The following is a 23,359-nucleotide window of genomic DNA, read 5'->3' as shown; positions in this document are numbered from 1 at the left end:
TCTATCGTTGTTGGACATTTGGGTTGGTTCCAACTCTTTGCTATTGTGAATAGTGCCGCAATAAACATATGTGTGCATGTGTCTTTATAGCAGCATGACTTATAGTCCTTTGGGTATATACCCAGTAATGGGATGGCTGGGTCAAATGGTATTTCTAGTTCTAGATCCCTGAGGAATCGCCACACTGACTTCCACAATGGTTGAACTAGTTTACAGTCCCACCAACAGTGTAAAACTGTTCCTATTTCTCCAAATCCTCTCCAGCACCTGTTGTTTCCTGATTTGTTAATGATGGCCATTCTAACTGGTGTGAGATGGTATCTCACTGTGGTTTTGATTTGCATTTCTCTGATGGCCAGTGATGAGGAGCATTTCTTCATGTGTTTTTGGCTGCATAAATGTCTTCTTTTGAGAATTGTCTGTTCATGTCCTCTGCCCACTTTTTGATGGGGTTGTTTGTTTTTTTCTTGTAAATTTGTTTGGGTTCATTGTAGGTTGCAAAAATTTTCTCCCATTGTGTAGGTTGCCTGTTCACTCTGATGATAGTTTCTTTTGCTGTGCAGAAGCTCTTTAGTTTAATGAGATCCCATTTGTCGATTTTGGCTTTTGTTGCCATTGCTTTTGGTGTTTTAGATATGAAGACCTTGCCCACGCCTATGTCCTGAATGGTATTGCCTAGGTTTTCTTGTAGGATTTTAATGGTTTTAAGACTAATATATAAGTATTTAATCCATCTTGAATTAATTTTGGTATAAGGTGTAAGGAAGGGATCCAGTTGCAGCTTTCTACATATGGCTAGCCAGTTTTCCCAGCACCATTTATTAAATAGGGAAGCCTTTCCCCATTTCTTGTTTTTGTCAGGTTTGTCAAAGATCAGATAGTTGTAGCTATGTGGCATCGTTTCTGAGGGCTCTGTTCTGTCCCATTGATCTATGTCTCTGTTGTGGTACCAGTACCATGCTGTTTTGGTTACTGTAGCGTGATGCCTCCAGCTTTGTTCTTTTGGCTTAGGATTGACTTGGCGATGCGGGCTCTTTTTTGGTTCCGAATGAACTTTAAAGTAGTTTTTTCCAATTCTGTGAAGAAAGTCATTGGTAGCTTGATGGGGATGGCATTGAATCTATAAATTACCTTGGGCAGTAAGTATGGCCATTTTCACGATATTGATTCTTCCAATCAATGAGCATGGAATGTTCTTCCATTTGTTTGAATCCTCTTTTATTTCATTGAGCAGTGGTTTGTAGTTCTCCTTGAAGAGGTCCTTCACATCCCTTGTAAGTTGGATTCCTAGGTATTTTATTCTCTTTGAAGCAATTGTGAATGGGAGTTCACTCATGATTTGGCTCTCTGTTTGTCTGTTACTGGTGTAAAAGAATGCTTGTGATTTTTGTACATTAATTTTGTATCCTGAGACTTTGCTGAAGTTGCTAATCAGCTTAAGGAGATTTTGGGCTGAGACAACGGGGTTTTCTAGATATACAATCATGTCATCTGCAAACAGGGACAATTTGACTTCCTCTTTTCCTAATTGAATACACTTTATTTCCTTCTCCTGCCTGATTGCTCTGGCCAGGATATTCCTTTTTCAACTATCGACCATTTAGCGCTCCGAATGTCCACTTGCAGTTTCTGCAGAAAGAGTGTTTCAGAACTGCTCAATCAAAACTGAGGTTGAGCTATGTTAGTTGAACGCACAGAAGAGAAAGAAGTTTCGCAGAATTCTTCTGTGTAGTTTTTTTTTGAAGATATTCCTTTTTCCACTACAGGCCTCTTAGCGCACCGAATGTCCACTTGCAGTTTCTATAGAAAGAGTGTTTCAGAACTGCTCAATCAAAAGTAAGGTTCAACTATGTTAGTTGAATGCACGGAACACAAAGAAGTTTCACAGAATGCTTCTGTGTAGTTCTTATTTGAAGATATTCCTTTTCCACTATAGGCCTCTTAGCGCTCCGAATGTCCACTTGCCGTGTATTCAGAAAGAGTGTTTAAGATCTGCTCAATCAAAGGTAAGGTTCAACTCTGTCAAGTGAATTCACAGATCAGAAAGAAGTTTCACAGAATGCTTCTGTGTAGTATTTATTTGAAGATATTCCTTTTTCCACTGTAGTCTGCTTAGCGCTCCGAATGTCCACTTGCAGTTTCTACAGAAAGAGTGTTTCAGAACTGCTCAATCAAAAGTAAAGTTCAACTGTGTTAGTTGAATGCACAGGTCAGAAAGAAGTTTCACAGAATGCTTCTGGGTAGTTTGTATTTGAAGATATTCCTTTTTCCACTATAGGCCTCTTAGCGCTCTGGATGTCCAATTGCAGTTTCTACAGAAAGTGTGTTTCAGAAGTGCTCAGTCAAAAGTAAGGTTAAACTCATTTACTTGAATGCACAGATCAGAAAGTAGTTTCACAGAATGCTTCTGTGTAGTTTTTATTTGAAGATATTCCTTTTTTCACTATAGGCCTCTTAGCGCTCCGAATGTCCATTTGAAATCTCTATAGAAAGAGTGTTTCAAAACTCCTCAATCAAAACTAAGGTTCAACTCTGTTAGTTGAATGCACAGAACAAATGATGTTTCACAGAATGCTTCTGTGTAGTTTCTTTGAAGACATTCCTTTTTCCACTATAGGCCTCTTAGTGCACCGGTTGTCCACTTGCAGTTTCTACAGAAAGGGTGTTTCAGAACTGCTCAATCAAAAGTAAGGTTCAAATATGTTAGTTGAATGCACGGAACACACAGAAGTTTCACAGAATGCTTCTGTGTCTTATTTGAAGATATTCCTTTTCCACTATAGGTCTCTTAGCGCTCTGAATGTCCACTTGCAGTTTATTCAGAAAGAGTGTTTCAGATCTGCTCAATCAAAAATAAGGTTCAACTCTGTTAGTTGAATGCAGAGATCAGAAAGTAGTTTCACAGAATGCTTCTGGGTAGTTTGTATTTGAAGATATTCCTTTTTCCACTACAGGTCTCATTGCGCTCTGGAAGTCCAATTGTAGTTTCTACAGAAAGTGGGCTTCAGACGTGCTCACTCAAAAGTAAGGTTAAACACAGTTTGTTGAATGCACGGAACACAAAGAAGTTTCACAGAATGCTTCTGTGTAGTTCTTATTTGAAGATATTCCTTTTCTACTATAGGCCTCTTAGCTCTCCGAATGTCCACTTGCAGTTTATTCAGAAAGAGTGTTTCAGATCTGCTCAATCAAATGTAAGGTTCAACTCTGTTAGTTGAATGCACAGATCAGAAAGAAGTTTCACAGAATGCTTCTGGGTAGTTTGTATTTGTACATATTCCTTTTTCCACTATAGGCCTCTTAACGCTCCGGATGTCCAATTGCAGTTTCTACAAAAAGTGTGTTTCAGAAGTGCTCAGTCAAAAGTAAGGTTAAACTCAGTTAGTTGAATGCACAGATCAGAAAGTATTTTCACAGAATGCTTCTGTGTAGTTTTTATTTGAATATATTCCCTTTTCCACTATAAGCCTCTTAGCGCTCCGAATGTCCACTTGAAATCTCTGTAGAAAGAGTGTTTCACAACTCCTCAATCAAAAGTAAGATTCAAATCTGTTAGTTGAATGCACTGATCAGAAAGAAGTTTCACAGAATGCTTCTGTATAGTCTTTATTTGAAGATAACCCTTTTTCCACTGTAGTCCGCTTAGCGGTCCGAATGTCCACTTGCAGTTTCTACAGAAAGAGTGTTTTAGAAATCCTCAATCAAAAGTAAGGTTCAACTCTGTTAGTTGAATGCACAGAACAGAAAGATGTTTCACAGAATGCTTCTCTGTAGTTTTTATTTGCCGATATTCCTTCTTCCCCTATAGGCCTTTTAGCGCTCCGAATGTCCACTTTCAATTGCTACAGATAGAGTGTTTCAGAACTGCTCAATCAAAACGAATTTTCAACTCTGTTAGTTGAATGCACTGATCAGAAAGAAGTTTCACAGAATGCTTCTGTGTAGTCTTTATTGGAGGATATTCCTTTTTTTTATGATTTTTTTTTTTTATTATACTTTAGGGTTTTAGGGTACATGTGCACAATATGAAGGTTTGTTACATATGTATCCATGTGCCATTTTGATTTCCTGCACACATTAAGTCGTCATTTGGCATTAGGTGTATCTCCTAATGCTGTCCCTCACCCGTCCCCCCACCCCACATCAGTCCCCGGAGCGTGATTTTCCCCTTCCTGTTTCCGTGAGTTCTCATTGTTCAATTCCCACCTATGAGTGAGAACATGCGATGTTTGGTTTTCTGTCCTTGCGATAGTTTACTGAGAATGATGTTTTCCAGTTTCATCCATGTCCCTACAAAGTACGCGAACTCATCATTTCTTATGGCTGCATAGTATTCCATGGTGTATATGTGCCACATTTTCTTAATCCAGTCTATCGTTGTTGGACATTTGGGTTGGTTCCAACTCTTTGCTATTGTGAATAGTGCCGCAATAAACATATGTGTGCATGTGTCTTTATAGCAGCATGACTTATAGTCCTTTGGGTATATACCCAGTAATGGGATGGCTGGGTCAAATGGTATTTCTACTTCTAGATCCCTGAAGAATCGCCACACTGACTTCCACAATGGTTGAACTAGTTTACAGTCCCATCAACAGTGTAAAAGTGTTCCTATTTCTCCAAATCCTCTCCAGCACCTGTTGTTTCCTGATTTTTTAATGATGGCCAGTCTAACTGGTGTCAGATGGTATCTCACTGTGGTTTTGATTTGCATTTCTCTGATGGCCAGTGATGAGGTGCATTTCTTCATGTGTTTTTTGGCTCCATAAATGTCTTCTTTTGAGAATTGTCTGTTCATGTCCTCTGCCCACTTTTTGATGGGGTTGTTTGCTATTTTCTTGTAAATATGTTTGTTTTCATTGTAGGTTGCAAAAATTTTCTCCCATTGTGTAGGTTGCCTGTTCACTCTGATGATACTTTCTTTTGCTGTGCAGAAGCTCTTTAGTTTAATGAGATCCCATTTGTCGATTTTGGCTTTTGTTGCCATTGCTTTTGGTGTTTTAGACATGAAGTCCTTGCCCACGCCTATGTCCTGAATGGTATTGCCTAGGTTTTCTTGTAGGATTTTAATGGTTTTAAGACTAATATATAAGTCTTTAATCCATCTTGAATTAATTTTGGTATAAGGTGTAAGGGAGGGATCCAGTTGCAGCTTTCTACATATGGCTAGCCAGTTTTCCCAGCACCATTTATTAAATAGGGAAGCCTTTCCCCATTTCTTGTTTTTGTCAGGTTTGTCAAAGATCAGATAGTTGTAGCTATGCGGCATCGTTTCTGAGGGCTCTGTTCTGTCCCATTGATCTATGTCTCTGTTGTGGTACCAGTACCATGCTGTTTTGGTTACTGTAGCGTGATGCCTCCAGCTTTGTTCTTTTGGCTTAGGATTGACTTGGCGATGCGGGCTCTTTTTTGGTTCCGAATGAACTTTAAAGTAGTTTTTTCCAATTCTGTGAAGAAAGTCATTGGTAGCTTGATGGGGATGGCATTGAATCTATAAATTACCTTGGGCAGTAAGTATGGCCATTTTCACGATATTGATTCTTCCAATCAATGAGCATGGAATGTTCTTCCATTTGTTTGAATCCTCTTTTATTTCATTGAGCAGTGGTTTGTAGTTCTCCTTGAAGAGGTCCTTCACATCCCTTGTAAGTTGGATTCCTAGGTATTTTATTCTCTTTGAAGCAATTGTGAATGGGAGTTCACTCATGATTTGGCTCTCTGTTTGTCTGTTACTGGTGTAAAAGAATGCTTGTGATTTTTGTACATTAATTTTGTATCCTGAGACTTTGCTGAAGTTGCTAATCAGCTTAAGGAGATTTTGGGCTGAGACAACGGGGTTTTCTAGATATACAATCATGTCATCTGCAAACAGGGACAATTTGACTTCCTCTTTTCCTAATTGAATACACTTTATTTCCTTCTCCTGCCTGATTGCTCTGGCCAGGATATTCCTTTTTCAACTATCGACCATTTAGCGCTCCGAATGTCCACTTGCAGTTTCTGCAGAAAGAGTGTTTCAGAACTGCTCAATCAAAACTAAGGTTGAACTATGTTAGTTGAATGCACAGAAGAGAAAGAAGTTTCGCAGAATTCTTCTGTGTAGTTTTTTTTTGAAGATATTCCTTTTTCCACTACAGGCTTCTTAGCGCACCGAATGTCCACTTGCAGTTTCTATAGAAAGAGTGTTTCAGAAATGCTCAATCAAAAGTAAGGTTCAACTATGTTAGTTGAATGCACGGAACACAAAGAAGTTTCACAGAATGCTTCTGTGTAGTTCTTATTTGAAGATATTCCTTTTCCACTATACGCCTCTTAGCGCTCCGAATGTCCACTTGCCGTGTATTCAGAAAGAGTGTTTAAGATCTGCTCAATCAAAAGTAAGGTTCAACTCTGTCAATTGAATTCACAGATCGGAAAGAAGTTTCACAGAATGCTTCTGTGTAGTATTTATTTGAAGATATTCCTTTTTCCACTGTAGTCTGCTTAGCGCTCCGAATGTCCACTTGCAGTTTCTACAGAAAGAGTGTCTCAGAACTGCTCAATCAAAAGTAAAGTTCAACTCTGTTAGTTGAATGCACAGATCAGAAAGAAGTTTCACAGAATGCTTCTGGGTAGTTTGTATTTGAACTTATTCCTTTTTCCACTATAGGCCTCTTAGCGCTCCGGATGTCCAATTGCAGTTTCTACAGAAAGTGTGTTTCAGAAGTGCTCAGTCAAAAGTAAGGTTAAACTCATTTACTGGAATGCACAGATCAGAAAGTAGTTTCACAGAATGCTTCTGTGTAGTTTTTATTTGAACATATTCCTTTTTTCACTATAGGCCTCTTAGCGCTCCGAATGTCCATTTGAAATCTCTATAGAAAGAGTGTTTCAAAACTCCTCAATCAAAACTAAGGTTCAACTCTGTTAGTTGAATGCACAGAACAAAAAGATGTTTCGCAGAATGTTTCTGTGTAGTTTTTTTTGAAGACATTCCTTTTTCCACTATAGGCCTCTTAGCGCACCGATTGTCCACTTGCAGTTTCTACAGAAAGAGTGTTTCAGAACTGCTCAATCAAAAGTAAGGTTCAACTATGTTAGTTGAATGCACGGAACACAAAGAAGTTTCACAGAATGCTTCTGTGTAGTTCTTATTTGAAGATATTCCTTTTCCACTATAGGCCTCTTAGCGCTCCGAATGTCCACTTGCAGTTTATTCAGAAAGAGTGTTTCAGATCTGCTCTATCAAAAATAAGGTTCAAATCTGTTAGTTGAATGCACAGATCAGAAAGATGTTTCACAGAATGCTTCTGGGTAGTTTGTATTTGAAGATAATCCTTTTTCCACTACAGGTCTCATTGCGCTCCGGAAGTCCAATTGTAGTTTCTACAGAAAGTGGGCTTCAGAAGTGCTCACTCAAAAGTAAGGTTAAACTCAGTTAGTTGAATGCACGGAACACAAAGATGTTTCACAGAATGCTTCTGTGTAGTTCTTATCTGAAGATATTCCTTTTCTACTATAGGCCTCTTAGCTCTCCGAATGTCCACTTGCAGTTTATTCAGAAAGAGTGTTTCAGATCTGCTCAATCAAAAGTAAGGTTCAACTCTGTTATTTGAATACACAGGTCAGAAAGAAGTTTCACAGAATGCTTCTGGGTAGTTTGTATTTCAACATATTCCTTTTTCCACTATAGGCCTCTTAATGCTCCGGATGTCCAATTGCAGTTTCTACAAAAAGTGTGTTTCAGAAGTGCTCAGTCAAAAGTAAGGTTAAACTCAGTTAGATGAATGCACAGATCAGAAAGTAGTTTCACAGAATGCTTCTGTGTAGTTTTTATTTGAATATATTCCCTTTTCCACTATAGGCCTCTTAGCGCTCCGAATGTCCATTTGAAATCTCTGTAGAAAGAGTGTTTCACAACTCCTCAATCAAAAGTAAGATTCAAATCTGTTAGTTGAATGCACTGATCCGAAAGAAGTTTCACAGAATGCTTCTGTATAGTCTTTATTTGAAGATAACCCTTTTTCCACTGTAGTCCGCTTAGCGGTCCGAATGTCCACTTGCAGTTTCTACAGAAAGAGTGTTTTAGAAATCCTCAATCAAAAGTAAGGTTCAACTCTGTTAGTTGAATGCACAGAACAGAAAGATGTTTCACAGAATGCTTCTCTGTAGTTTTTATTTGCCGATATTCCTTCTTCCCCTATAGGCCTTTTAGCGCTACGAATGTCCACTTTCAATTTCTACAGATATAGTGTTTCAGAACTGCTCAATCAAAACGAATTTTCAACTCTGTTAGTTGAATGCACTGATCAGAAAGAAGTTTCACAGAATGCTTCTGTGTAGTCTTTATTGGAGGATATTCCTTTTTTTTATGATTTTTTTTTTTTATTATACTTTAGGGTTTTAGGGTACATGTGCACAATATGAAGGTTTGTTACATATGTATCCATGTGCCATTTTGATTTCCTGCACACATTAAGTCGTCATTTGGCATTAGGTGTATCTCCTAATGCTATCCCTCACCCGTCCCCCCACCCCACATCAGTCCCCGGAGCGTGATTTTCCCCTTCCTGTTTCCGTGAGTTCTCATTGTTCAATTCCCACCTATGAGTGAGAACATGCGATGTTTGGTTTTCTGTCCTTGCGATAGTTTACTGAGAATGATGTTTTCCAGTTTCATCCATGTCCCTACAAAGTACGCGAACTCATCATTTCTTATGGCTGCATAGTATTCCATGGTGTATATGTGCCACATTTTCTTAATCCAGTCCATCGTTGTTGGACATTTGGGTTGGTTCCAACTCTTTGCTGTTGTGAATAGTGCCGCAATAAAAATATGTGTGCATGTGTCTTTATAGCAGCATGACTTATAGTCCTTTGGGTATATACCCAGTAATGGGACGGCTGGGTCAAATGGTATTTCTAGTTCTAGATCCCTGAGGAATCGCCACACTGACTTCCACAATGGTTGAACTAGTTTACAGTCCCACCAACAGTGTAAAAGTGTTCCTATTTCTCCAAATCCTCTCCAGCACCTGTTGTTTCCTGATTTTTTAATGATGGCCATTCTAACTGGTGTGAGATGGTATCTCACTGTGGTTTTGATTCGCATTTCTCTGATGGCCAGTGATGAGGAGCATTTCTTCATGTGTTTTTTGGCTGCATAAATGTCTTCTTTTGAGAATTGTCTGTTCATGTCCTCTGCCCACTTTTTGATGGGGTTGTTTGTTTTTTTCTTGTAAATTTGTTTGGGTTCATTGTAGGTTGCAAAAATTTTCTCCCATTATGTAGGTTGCCTGTTCACTCTGATGATAGTTTCTTTTGCTGTGCAGAAGCTCTTTAGTTTAATGAGATCCCATTTGTCGATTTTGGCTTTTGTTGCCATTGCTTTTGGTGTTTTAGACATGAAGTCCTTGCCCACGCCTATGTCCTGAATGGTATTGCCTAGGTTTTCTTGTAGGATTTTAATGGTTTTAAGACTAATATATAAGTCTTTAATCCATCTTGAATTAATTTTGGTATAAGGTGTAAGGAAGGGATCCAGTTGCAGCTTTCTACATATGGCTAGCCAGTTTTCCCAGCACCATTTATTAAATAGGGAAGCCTTTCCCCATTTCTTGTTTTTCTCAGGTTTGTCAAAGATCAGATAGTTGTAGCTATGCGGCATCATTTCTGAGGGCTCTGTTCTGTCCCATTGATCTATGTCTCTGTTGTGGTACCAGTACCATGCTGTTTTGGTTACTGTAGCGTGATGCCTCCAGCTTTGTTCTTTTGGCTTAGGATTGACTTGGCCATGCGGGCTCTTTTTTGGTTCCATATGAACTTTAAAGTAGTTTTTTCCAATTCTGTGAAGAAAGTCATTGGTAGCTTGATGGGGATGGCATTGAATCTATAAATTACCTTGGGCAGTATGGCCATTTTCACGATATTGATTCTTCCAACCAATGAGCATGGAATGTTCTTCCATTTGTTTGTATCCTCTTTTATTTCATTGAGCAGTGGTTTGTAGTTCTCCTTGAAGAGGTCTTTCACATCCCTTGTAAGTTGGATTCCTAGGTATTTTATTCTCTTTGAGGCAATTGTGAATGTGAGTTCACTCATGATTTGGCTCTCTGTTTGTCTGTTATTGGTGTACAAGAATGCTTGTGATATTTGTACATTAATTTTGTATCCTGAGACTTTGCTGAATTTGCTAATCAACTTAAGGGGATTTCGGGCTGAGACAACGGGGTTTTCTAGATATACAATCATGTCATCTGCAAACAGGGACAATTTGACTTCCTCTTTTCCTAATTGAATACACTTTATTTCCTTCTCCTGCCTGATTGCTCTTGCCAGGATATTCCTTTTTCAAGTATCGACCATTTAGCGCTCCGAATGTCCACTTGCAGTTTCTGCACAAAGGGTGTTTCAGAACTTCTCAATCAAAACTAAGGTTGAATTATGTTAGTTGAATGCACAGAAGAGAAAGAAGTTTCGCAGAATTCTTCTGTGTAGTTTTTTTTTGAACATATTCCTTTTTCCACTACAGGCCTCTTATCGCACCGAATGTCCACTTGCAGTTTCTATAGAAAGAGTGTTTCAAAACTGCTCAATCAAAAGTAAGGTTCAACTATGTTAGTTGAATGCACGGAACACAAAGAAGTTTCACAGAATGCTTCTGTGTAGTTCTTATTTGAAGATTTTACTTTTCCACTATAGGCCTCTTAGCGCTCCGAATGTCCACTTGCCGTGTATTCAGAAAGAGTGTTTAAGATCTGCTCAATCAAAAGTAAGGTTCAACTCTGTCAATTGAATTCACAGATCGGAAAGAAGTTTCACAGAATGCTTCTGTGTAGTATTTATTTGAAGATATTCCTTTTTCCACTGTAGTCCGCTTAGCGCTCCGAATGCCCACTTGCAGTTTCTACAGAAAGAGTGTTTCAGAACTGCTCAATCAAAAGTAAAGTTCAACATTGTTAGTTGAATGCACAGGTCAGAAAGAAGTTTCACAGAATGCTTCTGGGTAGTTTGTATTTGAAGATATTCCTTTTTCCACTATAGGCCTCTTAGCGCTCCGGATGTCCCATTGCAGTTTCTACAGAAAGTGTGTTTCAGAAGTGCTCAGTCAAAAGTAAGGTTAAACTCATTTACTTGAATGCACAGATCAGAAAGTAGTTTCACAGAATGCTTCTGTGTAGTTTTTATTTGAACATATTCCTTTTTTCACTATAGGCCTCTTAGCGCTCCGAATGTCCATTTGAAATCTCTATAGAAAGAGTGTTTCAAAACTCCTCAATCAAAACTCAGGTTCAACTCTGTCAGTTGAATGCACAGAACAAAAAGATGTTTCACAGAATGCTTCTGTGTAGATTTTTTGAAGACATTCCTTTTTCCACTATAGGCCTCTTAGCGCACCAATTGTCCACTTGCAGTTTCTACAGAAAGAGTGTTTCAGAACTGCTCAATCAAAAGTAAGGTTCAACTATGTTAGTTGAATGCACGGAACACACAGAAGTTTCACAGAATGCTTCTGTGTAGTTCTTATTTGAAGATATTCCTTTTCCACTATAGGCCTCTTAGCGCTCCGAATGTCCACTTGCAGTTTATTCAGAAAGAGTGTTTCAGATCTGCTCAATGAAAAATAAGGTTCAACTCTGTTAGTTGAATGCACAGATCAGAAAGAAGTTTCACAGAATGCTTCTGGGTCGTTTGTATTTGAAGATAATCCTTTTTCCACTACAGGTCTCATTGCGCTCCGGAAGTCCAATTGTAGTTTCTACAGAAAGTGGGCTTCAGAAGTGCTCACTCAAAAGTAAGGTTAAACTCAGTTAGTTGAATGCACGGAACACAAAGAAGTTTCACAGAATGCTTCTGTGTAGTTCTTATTTGAAGATATTCCTTTTCCACTATAGGCCTCTTAGCGCTCCGAATGTCCACTTGCCGTGTATTCAGAAAGAGTGTTTAAGATCTGCTCAATCAAAAGTAAGGTTCAACTCTGTCAAGTGAATTCACAGATCAGAAAGAAGTTTCACAGAATGCTTCTGTGTAGTATTTATTTGAATATATTCCTTTTTCCACTGTAGTCCGTTTAGCGCTCCGAATGTCCACATGCAGTTTCTACAGAAAGAGTGTTTCAGAACCGCTCAATCAAAAGTAAAGTTCAACTCTGTTAGTTGAATGCACAGGTCAGAAAGAATTTTCACAGAATGCTTCTGGGTAGTTTGTATTTGAAGATATTCCTTTTTCCACTAGAGGCCTCTTAGCACTCCGGATGTCCAATTGCAGTTTCTACAGAAAGTGTGTTTCAGAAGTGCTCAGTCAAAAGTAAGGTTAAACTCATTTACTTGAATGCACAGATCAGAAAGTAGTTTCACAGAATGCTTCTGTGTAGTTTTTATTTGAACATATTCCTTTTTTCACTATAGGCCTCTTAGCGCTCCGAATGTCCATTTGAAATCTCTATAGAAAGAGTGTTTCAAAAGTGCTCAATCAAAACTTAGGTTCAACTCTATTATTTGAATGCACAGAACAAAAAGATGTTTCACAGAATGCTTCTGTGTAGTTTTTTTTGAAGACATTCCTTTTTCCACTATAGGCCTCTTAGCGCACCGGTTGTCCACTTGCAGTTTCTACAGAAAGAGTGTTTCAGAACTGCTCAATCAAAAGTAAGGTTCAACTATGTTAGTTGAATGCACAGAACACACAGAAGTTTCACAGAATGCTTCTGTGTCTTATTTGAAGATATTCCTTTTCCACTATAGGTCTCTTAGCGCTCTGAATGTCCACTTGCAATTTATTCAGAAAGAGTGTTTCAGATCTGCTCAATCAAAAATAAGGTACAACTCTGTTAGTTGAATGCACAGATCAGAAAGTAGTTTCACAGAATGCTTCTGGGTAGTTTGTATTTGAAGATATTCCTTTTTCCACTACAGGTCTCATTGCGCTCCGGAAGTCCAATTGTAGTTTCTACAGAAAGTGGGCTTCAGACGTGTTCACTCAAAAGTAAGGTTAAACACAGTTTGTTGAATGCACGGAACACAAAGAAGTTTCACAGAATGCTTCTGTGTAGTTCTTATTTGAAGATATTCCTTTTCTACTATAGGCCTCTTAGCTCTCCGAATGTCCACTTGCAGTTTATTCAGAAAGAGTGTTTCAGATCTGCTCAATCAAAAGTAAGGTTCAACTCTGTTAGTTGAATGCACAGATCAGAAATAAGTTTCACAGAATGCTTCTGGGTAGTTTGTATTTGTACATATTCCTTTTTCCACTATAGGCCTCTTAACGCTCCGGATGTCCAATTGCAGTTTCTACAAAAAGTGTGTTTCAGAAGTGCTCAGTCAAAAGTAAGGTTAAACTCAGTTAGTTGAATGCACAGATCAGAAAGTAGTTTCACAGAACGCTTCTGTGTAGTTTTTATTTGAATATATTCCCTTTTCCACTATAGGCCTCTTAGCGCTCCGAATGTCCACTTGAAATCTCTGTAGAAAGAGTGTTTCACAACTCCTCAATCAAAAGTAAGATTCAAATCTGTTAGTTGAATGCACTGATCAGAAAGAAGTTTCACAGAATGCTTCTGTATAGTCTTTATTTGAAGATAACCCTTTTTCCACTGTAGTCCGCTTAGCGGTCCGAATGTCCACTTGCAGTTTCTACAGAAAGAGTGTTTTAGAAATCCTCAATCAAAAGTAAGGTTCAACTCTGTTAGTTGAATGCACAGAACAGAAAGATGTTTCACAGAATGCTTCTCTGTAGTTTTTATTTCCCGATATTCCTTCTTCCCCTATAGGCCTTTTAGCGCTCCGAATGTCCACTTTCAATTTCTACAGATAGAGTGTTTCAGAACTGCTCAATCAAAACGAATTTTCAACTCTGTTAGTTGAATGCACTGATCAGAAAGAAGTTTCACAGAATGCTTCTGTGTAGTCTTTATTGGAGGATATTCCTTTTTTTTATGATTTTTTTTTTTTATTATACTTTAGAGTTTTAGGGTACATGTGCACAATATGAAGGTTTGTTATATATGTATCCATGTGCCATGTTGATTTCCTGCACCCATTAAGTCGTCATTTGGCATTAGGTGTATCTCCTAATGCTGTCCCTCACCCGTCCCCCCACCCCACAGCAGTCCCCGGAGCGTGATTTTCCCCTTCCTGTTTCCATGAGTTCTCATTGTTCAATTCCCACCTATGAGTGAGAACATGCGATGTTTGGTTTTTTGTCCTTGAGATAGTTTACTGAGAATGATGTTTTCCAGTTTCATCCATGTCCCTACAAAGGACACGAACTCATCATTTTTTATGGCTGCATAGTATTCCATGGTGTATATGTGCCACATTTTCTTAATCCAGTCTATCGTTGCTGGACATTTGGGTTGGTTCCAACTCTTTGCTATTGTGAATAGTGCCGCAATAAACATATGTGTGCATGTGTCTTTATAGCAGCATGACTTATAGTCCTTTGGGTATATACCCAGTAATGGGATGGCTGGGTCAAATGGTATTTCTACTTCTAGATCCCTGAAGAATCGCCACACTGACTTCCACAATGGTTGAACTAGTTTACAGTCCCACCAACAGTGTAAAAGTGTTCCTATTTCTCCAAATCCTCTCCAGCACCTGTTGTTTCCTGATTTTTTAATGGTGGCCAGTCTAACTGGTGTCAGATGGTATCTCACTGTGGTTTTGATTTGCATTTCTCTGATGGCCAGTGATGAGGTGCATTTCTTCATGTGTTTTTTGGCTCCATAAATGTCTTCTTTTGAGAATTGTCTGTTCATGTCCTCTGCCCACTTTTTGATGGGGTTGTTTGCTATTTTCTTGTAAATATGTTTGTTTTCATTGTAGGTTGCAAAAATTTTCTCCCATTGTGTAGGTTGCCTGTTCACTCTGATGATACTTTCTTTTGCTGTGCAGAAGCTCTTTAGTTTAATGAGATCCCATTTGTCGATTTTGGCTTTTGTTGCCATTGCTTTTGGTGTTTTAGACATGAAGTCCTTGCCCACGCCTATGTCCTGAATGGTATTGCCTAGGTTTTCTTGTAGGATTTTAATGGTTTTAAGACTAATATATAAGTCTTTAATCCATCTTGAATTAATTTTGGTATAAGGTGTAAGGGAGGGATCCAGTTGCAGCTTTCTACATATGGCTAGCCAGTTTTCCCAGCACCATTTATTAAATAGGGAAGCCTTTCCCCATTTCTTGTTTTTGTCAGGTTTGTCAAAGATCAGATAGTTTTAGCTATGCGGCATCGTTTCTGAGGGCTCTGTTCTGTCCCATTGATCTATGTCTCTGTTGTGGTACCAGTACCATGCTGTTTTGGTTACTGTAGCGTGATGCCTCCAGCTTTGTTCTTTTGGCTTAGGATTGACTTGGCGATGCGGGCTCTTTTTTGGTTCCGAATGAACTTTAAAGTAGTTTTTTCCAATTCTGTGAAGAAAGTCATTGGTAGCTTGATGGGGATGGCATTGAATCTATAAATTACCTTGGGCAGTAAGTATGGCCATTTTCACGATATTGATTCTTCCAATCAATGAGCATGGAATGTTCTTCCATTTGTTTGAATCCTCTTTTATTTCATTGAGCAGTGGTTTGTAGTTCTCCTTGAAGAGGTCCTTCACATCCCTTGTAAGTTGGATTCCTAGGTATTTTATTCTCTTTGAAGCAATTGTGAATGGGAGTTCACTCATGATTTGGCTCTCTGTTTGTCTGTTACTGGTGTAAAAGAATGCTTGTGATTTTTGTACATTAATTTTGTATCCTGAGAATTTGCTGAAGTTGCTAATCAGCTTAAGGAGATTTTGGGCTGAGACAACGCGGTTTTCTAGATATACAATCATGTCATCTGCAAACAGGGACAATTTGACTTCCTCTTTTCCTAATTGAATACACTTTATTTCCTTCTCCTGCCTGATTGCTCTGGCCAGGATATTCCTTTTTCAAGTATCGACCATTTAGCGCTCCGAATGTCCACTTGCAGTTTCTGCACAAAGGGTGTTTCAGAACTTCTCAATCAAAACTAAGGTTGAATTATGTTAGTTGAATGCACAGAAGAGAAAGAAGTTTCGCAGAATTCTTCTGTGTAGTTTTTTTTTGAACATATTCCTTTTTCCACTACAGGCCTCTTATCGCACCGAATGTCCACTTGCAGTTTCTATAGAAAGAGTGTTTCAAAACTGCTCAATCAAAAGTAAGGTTCAACTATGTTAGTTGAATGCACGGAACACAAAGAAGTTTCAGAGAATGCTTCTGTGTAGTTCTTATTTGAAGATTTTACTTTTCCACTATAGGCCTCTTAGCGCTCCGAATGTCCACTTGCCGTGTATTCAGAAAGAGTGTTTAAGATCTGCTCAATCAAAAGTAAGGTTCAACTCTGTCAATTGAATTCACAGATCGGAAAGAAGTTTCACAGAATGCTTCTGTGTAGTATTTATTTGAAGATATTCCTTTTTCCACTGTAGTCCGCTTAGCGCTCCGAATGCCCACTTGCAGTTTCTACAGAAAGAGTGTTTCAGAACTGCTCAATCAAAAGTAAAGTTCAACATTGTTAGTTGAATGCACAGGTCAGAAAGAAGTTTCACAGAATGCTTCTGGGTAGTTTGTATTTGAAGATATTCCTTTTTCCACTATAGGCCTCTTAGCGCTCCGGATGTCCCATTGCAGTTTCTACAGAAAGTGTGTTTCAGAAGTGCTCAGTCAAAAGTAAGGTTAAACTCATTTACTTGAATGCACAGATCAGAAAGTAGTTTCACAGAATGCTTCTGTGTAGTTTTTATTTGAACATATTCCTTTTTTCACTATAGGCCTCTTAGCGCTCCGAATGTCCATTTGAAATCTCTATAGAAAGAGTGTTTCAAAACTCCTCAATCAAAACTCAGGTTCAACTCTGTCAGTTGAATGCACAGAACAAAAAGATGTTTCACAGAATGCTTCTGTGTAGTTTTTTTTGAAGACATTCCTTTTTCCACTATAGGCCTCTTAGCGCACCAATTGTCCACTTGCAGTTTCTACAGAAAGAGTGTTTCAGAACTGCTCAATCAAAAGTAAGGTTCAACTATGTTAGTTGAATGCACGGAACACACAGAAGTTTCACAGAATGCTTCTGTGTAGTTCTTATTTGAAGATATTCCTTTTCCACTATAGGCCTCTTAGCGCTCCGAATGTCCACTTGCAGTTTATTCAGAAAGAGTGTTTCAGATCTGCTCAATCAAAAATAAGGTTCAACTCTGTTAGTTGAATGCACAGATCAGAAAGAAGTTTCACAGAATGCTTCTGGGTCGTTTGTATTTGAAGATAATCCTTTTTCCACTACAGGTCTCATTGCGCTCCGGAAGTCCAATTGTAGTTTCTACAGAAAGTGGGCTTCAGAAGTGCTCACTCAAAAGTAAGGTTAAACTCAGTTAGTTGAATGCACGGAACACAAAGAAGTTTCACAGAATGCTTCTGTGTAGTTCTTATTTGAAGATATTCCTTTTCCACTATAGGCCTCTTAGCGCTCCGAATGTCCACTTGCCGTGTATTCAGAAAGAGTGTTTAAGATCTGCTCAATCAAAAGTAAGGTTCAACTCTGTCAAGTGAATTCACAGATCAGAAAGAAGTTTCACAGAATGCTTCTGTGTAGTATTTATTTGAATATATTCCTTTTTCCACTGTAGTCCGTTTAGCGCTCCGAATGTCCACATGCAGTTTCTACAGAAAGAGTGTTTCAGAACCGCTCAATCAAAAGTAAAGTTCAACTCTGTTAGTTGAATGCACAGGTCAGAAAGAATTTTCACAGAATGCTTCTGGGTAGTTTGTATTTGAAGATATTCCTTTTTCCACTAGAGGCCTCTTAGCACTCCGGATGTCCAATTGCAGTTTCTACAGAAAGTGTGTTTCAGAAGTGCTCAGTCAAAAGTAAGGTTAAACTCATTTACTTGAATGCACAGATCAGAAAGTAGTTTCACAGAATGCTTCTGTGTAGTTTTTATTTGAACATATTCCTTTTTTCACTATAGGCCTCTTAGCGCTCCGAATGTCCATTTGAAATCTCTATAGAAAGAGTGTTTCAAAAGTGCTCAATCAAAACTTAGGTTCAACTCTATTATTTGAATGCACAGAACAAAAAGATGTTTCACAGAATGCTTCTGTGTAGTTTTTTTTGAAGACATTCCTTTTTCCACTATAGGCCTCTTAGCGCACCGGTTGTCCACTTGCAGTTTCTACAGAAAGAGTGTTTCAGAACTGCTCAATCAAAAGTAAGGTTCAACTATGTTAGTTGAATGCACAGAACACACAGAAGTTTCACAGAATGCTTCTGTGTCTTATTTGAAGATATTCCTTTTCCACTATAGGTCTCTTAGCGCTCTGAATGTCCACTTGCAATTTATTCAGAAAGAGTGTTTCAGATCTGCTCAATCAAAAATAAGGTACAACTCTGTTAGTTGAATGCACAGATCAGAAAGTAGTTTCACAGAATGCTTCTGGGTAGTTTGTATTTGAAGATATTCCTTTTTCCACTACAGGTCTCATTGCGCTCCGGAAGTCCAATTGTAGTTTCTACAGAAAGTGGGCTTCAGACGTGTTCACTCAAAAGTAAGGTTAAACACAGTTTGTTGAATGCACGGAACACAAAGAAGTTTCACAGAATGCTTCTGTGTAGTTCTTATTTGAAGATATTCCTTTTCTACTATAGGCCTCTTAGCTCTCCGAATGTCCACTTGCAGTTTATTCAGAAAGAGTGTTTCAGATCTGCTCAATCAAAAGTAAGGTTCAACTCTGTTAGTTGAATGCACAGATCAGAAATAAGTTTCACAGAATGCTTCTGGGTAGTTTGTATTTGTACATATTCCTTTTTCCACTATAGGCCTCTTAACGCTCCGGATGTCCAATTGCAGTTTCTACAAAAAGTGTGTTTCAGAAGTGCTCAGTCAAAAGTAAGGTTAAACTCAGTTAGTTGAATGCACAGATCAGAAAGTAGTTTCACAGAACGCTTCTGTGTAGTTTTTATTTGAATATATTCCCTTTTCCACTATAGGCCTCTTAGCGCTCCGAATGTCCACTTGAAATCTCTGTAGAAAGAGTGTTTCACAACTCCTCAATCAAAAGTAAGATTCAAATCTGTTAGTTGAATGCACTGATCAGAAAGAAGTTTCACAGAATGCTTCTGTATAGTCTTTATTTGAAGATAACCCTTTTTCCACTGTAGTCCGCTTAGCGGTCCGAATGTCCACTTGCAGTTTCTACAGAAAGAGTGTTTTAGAAATCCTCAATCAAAAGTAAGGTTCAACTCTGTTAGTTGAATGCACAGAACAGAAAGATGTTTCACAGAATGCTTCTCTGTAGTTTTTATTTCCCGATATTCCTTCTTCCCCTATAGGCCTTTTAGCGCTCCGAATGTCCACTTTCAATTTCTACAGATAGAGTGTTTCAGAACTGCTCAATCAAAACGAATTTTCAACTCTGTTAGTTGAATGCACTGATCAGAAAGAAGTTTCACAGAATGCTTCTGTGTAGTCTTTATTGGAGGATATTCCTTTTTTTTATGATTTTTTTTTTTTATTATACTTTAGAGTTTTAGGGTACATGTGCACAATATGAAGGTTTGTTATATATGTATCCATGTGCCATGTTGATTTCCTGCACCCATTAAGTCGTCATTTGGCATTAGGTGTATCTCCTAATGCTGTCCCTCACCCGTCCCCCCACCCCACAGCAGTCCCCGGAGCGTGATTTTCCCCTTCCTGTTTCCATGAGTTCTCATTGTTCAATTCCCACCTATGAGTGAGAACATGCGATGTTTGGTTTTTTGTCCTTGAGATAGTTTACTGAGAATGATGTTTTCCAGTTTCATCCATGTCCCTACAAAGGACACGAACTCATCATTTTTTATGGCTGCATAGTATTCCATGGTGTATATGTGCCACATTTTCTTAATCCAGTCTATCGTTGCTGGACATTTGGGTTGGTTCCAACTCTTTGCTATTGTGAATAGTGCCGCAATAAACATATGTGTGCATGTGTCTTTATAGCAGCATGACTTATAGTCCTTTGGGTATATACCCAGTAATGGGATGGCTGGGTCAAATGGTATTTCTACTTCTAGATCCCTGAAGAATCGCCACACTGACTTCCACAATGGTTGAACTAGTTTACAGTCCCACCAACAGTGTAAAAGTGTTCCTATTTCTCCAAATCCTCTCCAGCACCTGTTGTTTCCTGATTTTTTAATGGTGGCCAGTCTAACTGGTGTCAGATGGTATCTCACTGTGGTTTTGATTTGCATTTCTCTGATGGCCAGTGATGAGGTGCATTTCTTCATGTGTTTTTTGGCTCCATAAATGTCTTCTTTTGAGAATTGTCTGTTCATGTCCTCTGCCCACTTTTTGATGGGGTTGTTTGCTATTTTCTTGTAAATATGTTTGTTTTCATTGTAGGTTGCAAAAATTTTCTCCCATTGTGTAGGTTGCCTGTTCACTCTGATGATACTTTCTTTTGCTGTGCAGAAGCTCTTTAGTTTAATGAGATCCCATTTGTCGATTTTGGCTTTTGTTGCCATTGCTTTTGGTGTTTTAGACATGAAGTCCTTGCCCACGCCTATGTCCTGAATGGTATTGCCTAGGTTTTCTTGTAGGATTTTAATGGTTTTAAGACTAATATATAAGTCTTTAATCCATCTTGAATTAATTTTGGTATAAGGTGTAAGGGAGGGATCCAGTTGCAGCTTTCTACATATGGCTAGCCAGTTTTCCCAGCACCATTTATTAAATAGGGAAGCCTTTCCCCATTTCTTGTTTTTGTCAGGTTTGTCAAAGATCAGATAGTTTTAGCTATGCGGCATCGTTTCTGAGGGCTCTGTTCTGTCCCATTGATCTATGTCTCTGTTGTGGTACCAGTACCATGCTGTTTTGGTTACTGTAGCGTGATGCCTCCAGCTTTGTTCTTTTGGCTTAGGATTGACTTGGCGATGCGGGCTCTTTTTTGGTTCCGAATGAACTTTAAAGTAGTTTTTTCCAATTCTGTGAAGAAAGTCATTGGTAGCTTGATGGGGATGGCATTGAATCTATAAATTACCTTGGGCAGTAAGTATGGCCATTTTCACGATATTGATTCTTCCAATCAATGAGCATGGAATGTTCTTCCATTTGTTTGAATCCACTTTTATTTCATTGAGCAGTGGTTTGTAGTTCTCCTTGAAGAGGTCCTTCACATCCCTTGTAAGTTGGATTCCTAGGTATTTTATTCTCTTTGAAGCAATTGTGAATGGGAGTTCACTCATGATTTGGCTCTCTGTTTGTCTGTTACTGGTGTAAAAGAATGCTTGTGATTTTTGTACATTAATTTTGTATCCTGAGAATTTGCTGAAGTTGCTAATCAGCTTAAGGAGATTTTGGGCTGAGACAACGCGGTTTTCTAGATATACAATCATGTCATCTGCAAACAGGGACAATTTGACTTCCTCTTTTCCTAATTGAATACACTTTATTTCCTTCTCCTGCCTGATTGCTCTGGCCAGGATATTCCTTTTTCAACTATCGACCATTTAGCACTCCGAATGTCCACTTGCAGTTTCTGCAGAAAGAGTGTTTCAGAACTGCTCAATCAAAACTAAGGTTGAACTATGTTAGTTGAATGCACAGAAGAGAAAGAAGTTTCGCAGAATTCTTCTGTGTAGTTTTTTTTTGAAGATATTCCTTTTTCCACTACAGGCTTCTTAGCGCACCGAATGTCCACTTGCAGTTTCTATAGAAAGAGTGTTTCAGAAATGCTCAATCAAAAGTAAGGTTCAACTATGTTAGTTGAATGCACGGAACACAAAGAAGTTTCACAGAATGCTTCTGTGTAGTTCTTATTTGAAGATATTCCTTTTCCACTATACGCCTCTTAGCGCTCCGAATGTCCACTTGCCGTGTATTCAGAAAGAGTGTTTAAGATCTGCTCAATCAAAAGTAAGGTTCAACTCTGTCAATTGAATTCACAGATCGGAAAGAAGTTTCACAGAATGCTTCTGTGTAGTATTTATTTGAAGATATTCCTTTTTCCACTGTAGTCTGCTTAGCGCTCCGAATGTCCACTTGCAGTTTCTACAGAAAGAGTGTCTCAGAACTGCTCAATCAAAAGTAAAGTTCAACTCTGTTAGTTGAATGCAAAGATCAGAAAGAAGTTTCACAGAATGCTTCTGGGTAGTTTGTATTTGAACTTATTCCTTTTTCCACTATAGGCCTCTTAGCGCTCCGGATGTCCAATTGCAGTTTCTACAGAAAGTGTGTTTCAGAAGTGCTCAGTCAAAAGTAAGGTTAAACTCATTTACTGGAATGCACAGATCAGAAAGTAGTTTCACAGAATGCTTCTGTGTAGTTTTTATTTGAACATATTCCTTTTTTCACTATAGGCCTCTTAGCGCTCCGAATGTCCATTTGAAATCTCTATAGAAAGAGTGTTTCAAAACTCCTCAATCAAAACTAAGGTTCAACTCTGTTAGTTGAATGCACAGAACAAAAAGATGTTTCGCAGAATGTTTCTGTGTAGTTTTTTTTGAAGACATTCCTTTTTCCACTATAGGCCTCTTAGCGCACCGATTGTCCACTTGCAGTTTCTACAGAAAGAGTGTTTCAGAACTGCTCAATCAAAAGTAAGGTTCAACTATGTTAGTTGAATGCACGGAACACAAAGAAGTTTCACAGAATGCTTCTGTGTAGTTCTTATTTGAAGATATTCCTTTTCCACTATAGGCCTCTTAGCGCTCCGAATGTCCACTTGCAGTTTATTCAGAAAGAGTGTTTCAGATCTGCTCTATCAAAAATAAGGTTCAACTCTGTTAGTTGAATGCACAGATCAGAAAGATGTTTCACAGAATGCTTCTGGGTAGTTTGTATTTGAAGATAATCCTTTTTCCACTACAGGTCTCATTGCGCTCCGGAAGTCCAATTGTAGTTTCTACAGAAAGTGGGTTTCAGAAGTGCTCACTCAAAAGTAAGGTTAAACTCAGTTAGTTGAATGCACGGAACACAAAGATGTTTCACAGAATGCTTCTGTGTAGTTCTTATCTGAAGATATTCCTTTTCTACTATAGGCCTCTTAGCTCTCCGAATGTCCACTTGCAGTTTATTCAGAAAGAGTGTTTCAGATCTGCTCAATCAAAAGTAAGGTTCAACTCTGTTATTTGAATACACAGGTCAGAAAGAAGTTTCACAGAATGCTTCTGGGTAGTTTGTATTTCAACATATTCCTTTTTCCACTATAGGCCTCTTAATGCTCCGGATGTCCAATTGCAGTTTCTACAAAAAGTGTGTTTCAGAAGTTCTCAGTCAAAAGTAAGGTTAAACTCAGTTAGTTGAATGCACAGATCAGAAAGTAGTTTCACAGAATGCTTCTGTGTAGTTTTTATTTGAATATATTCCCTTTTCCACTATAGGCCTCTTAGC

Source organism: Symphalangus syndactylus, chromosome 10, assembly GCF_028878055.3.
Source record: "Symphalangus syndactylus isolate Jambi chromosome 10, NHGRI_mSymSyn1-v2.1_pri, whole genome shotgun sequence".
Lineage (NCBI taxonomy): Eukaryota > Metazoa > Chordata > Mammalia > Primates > Hylobatidae > Symphalangus > Symphalangus syndactylus.
This window is presented reverse-complemented; position numbering follows the sequence as displayed.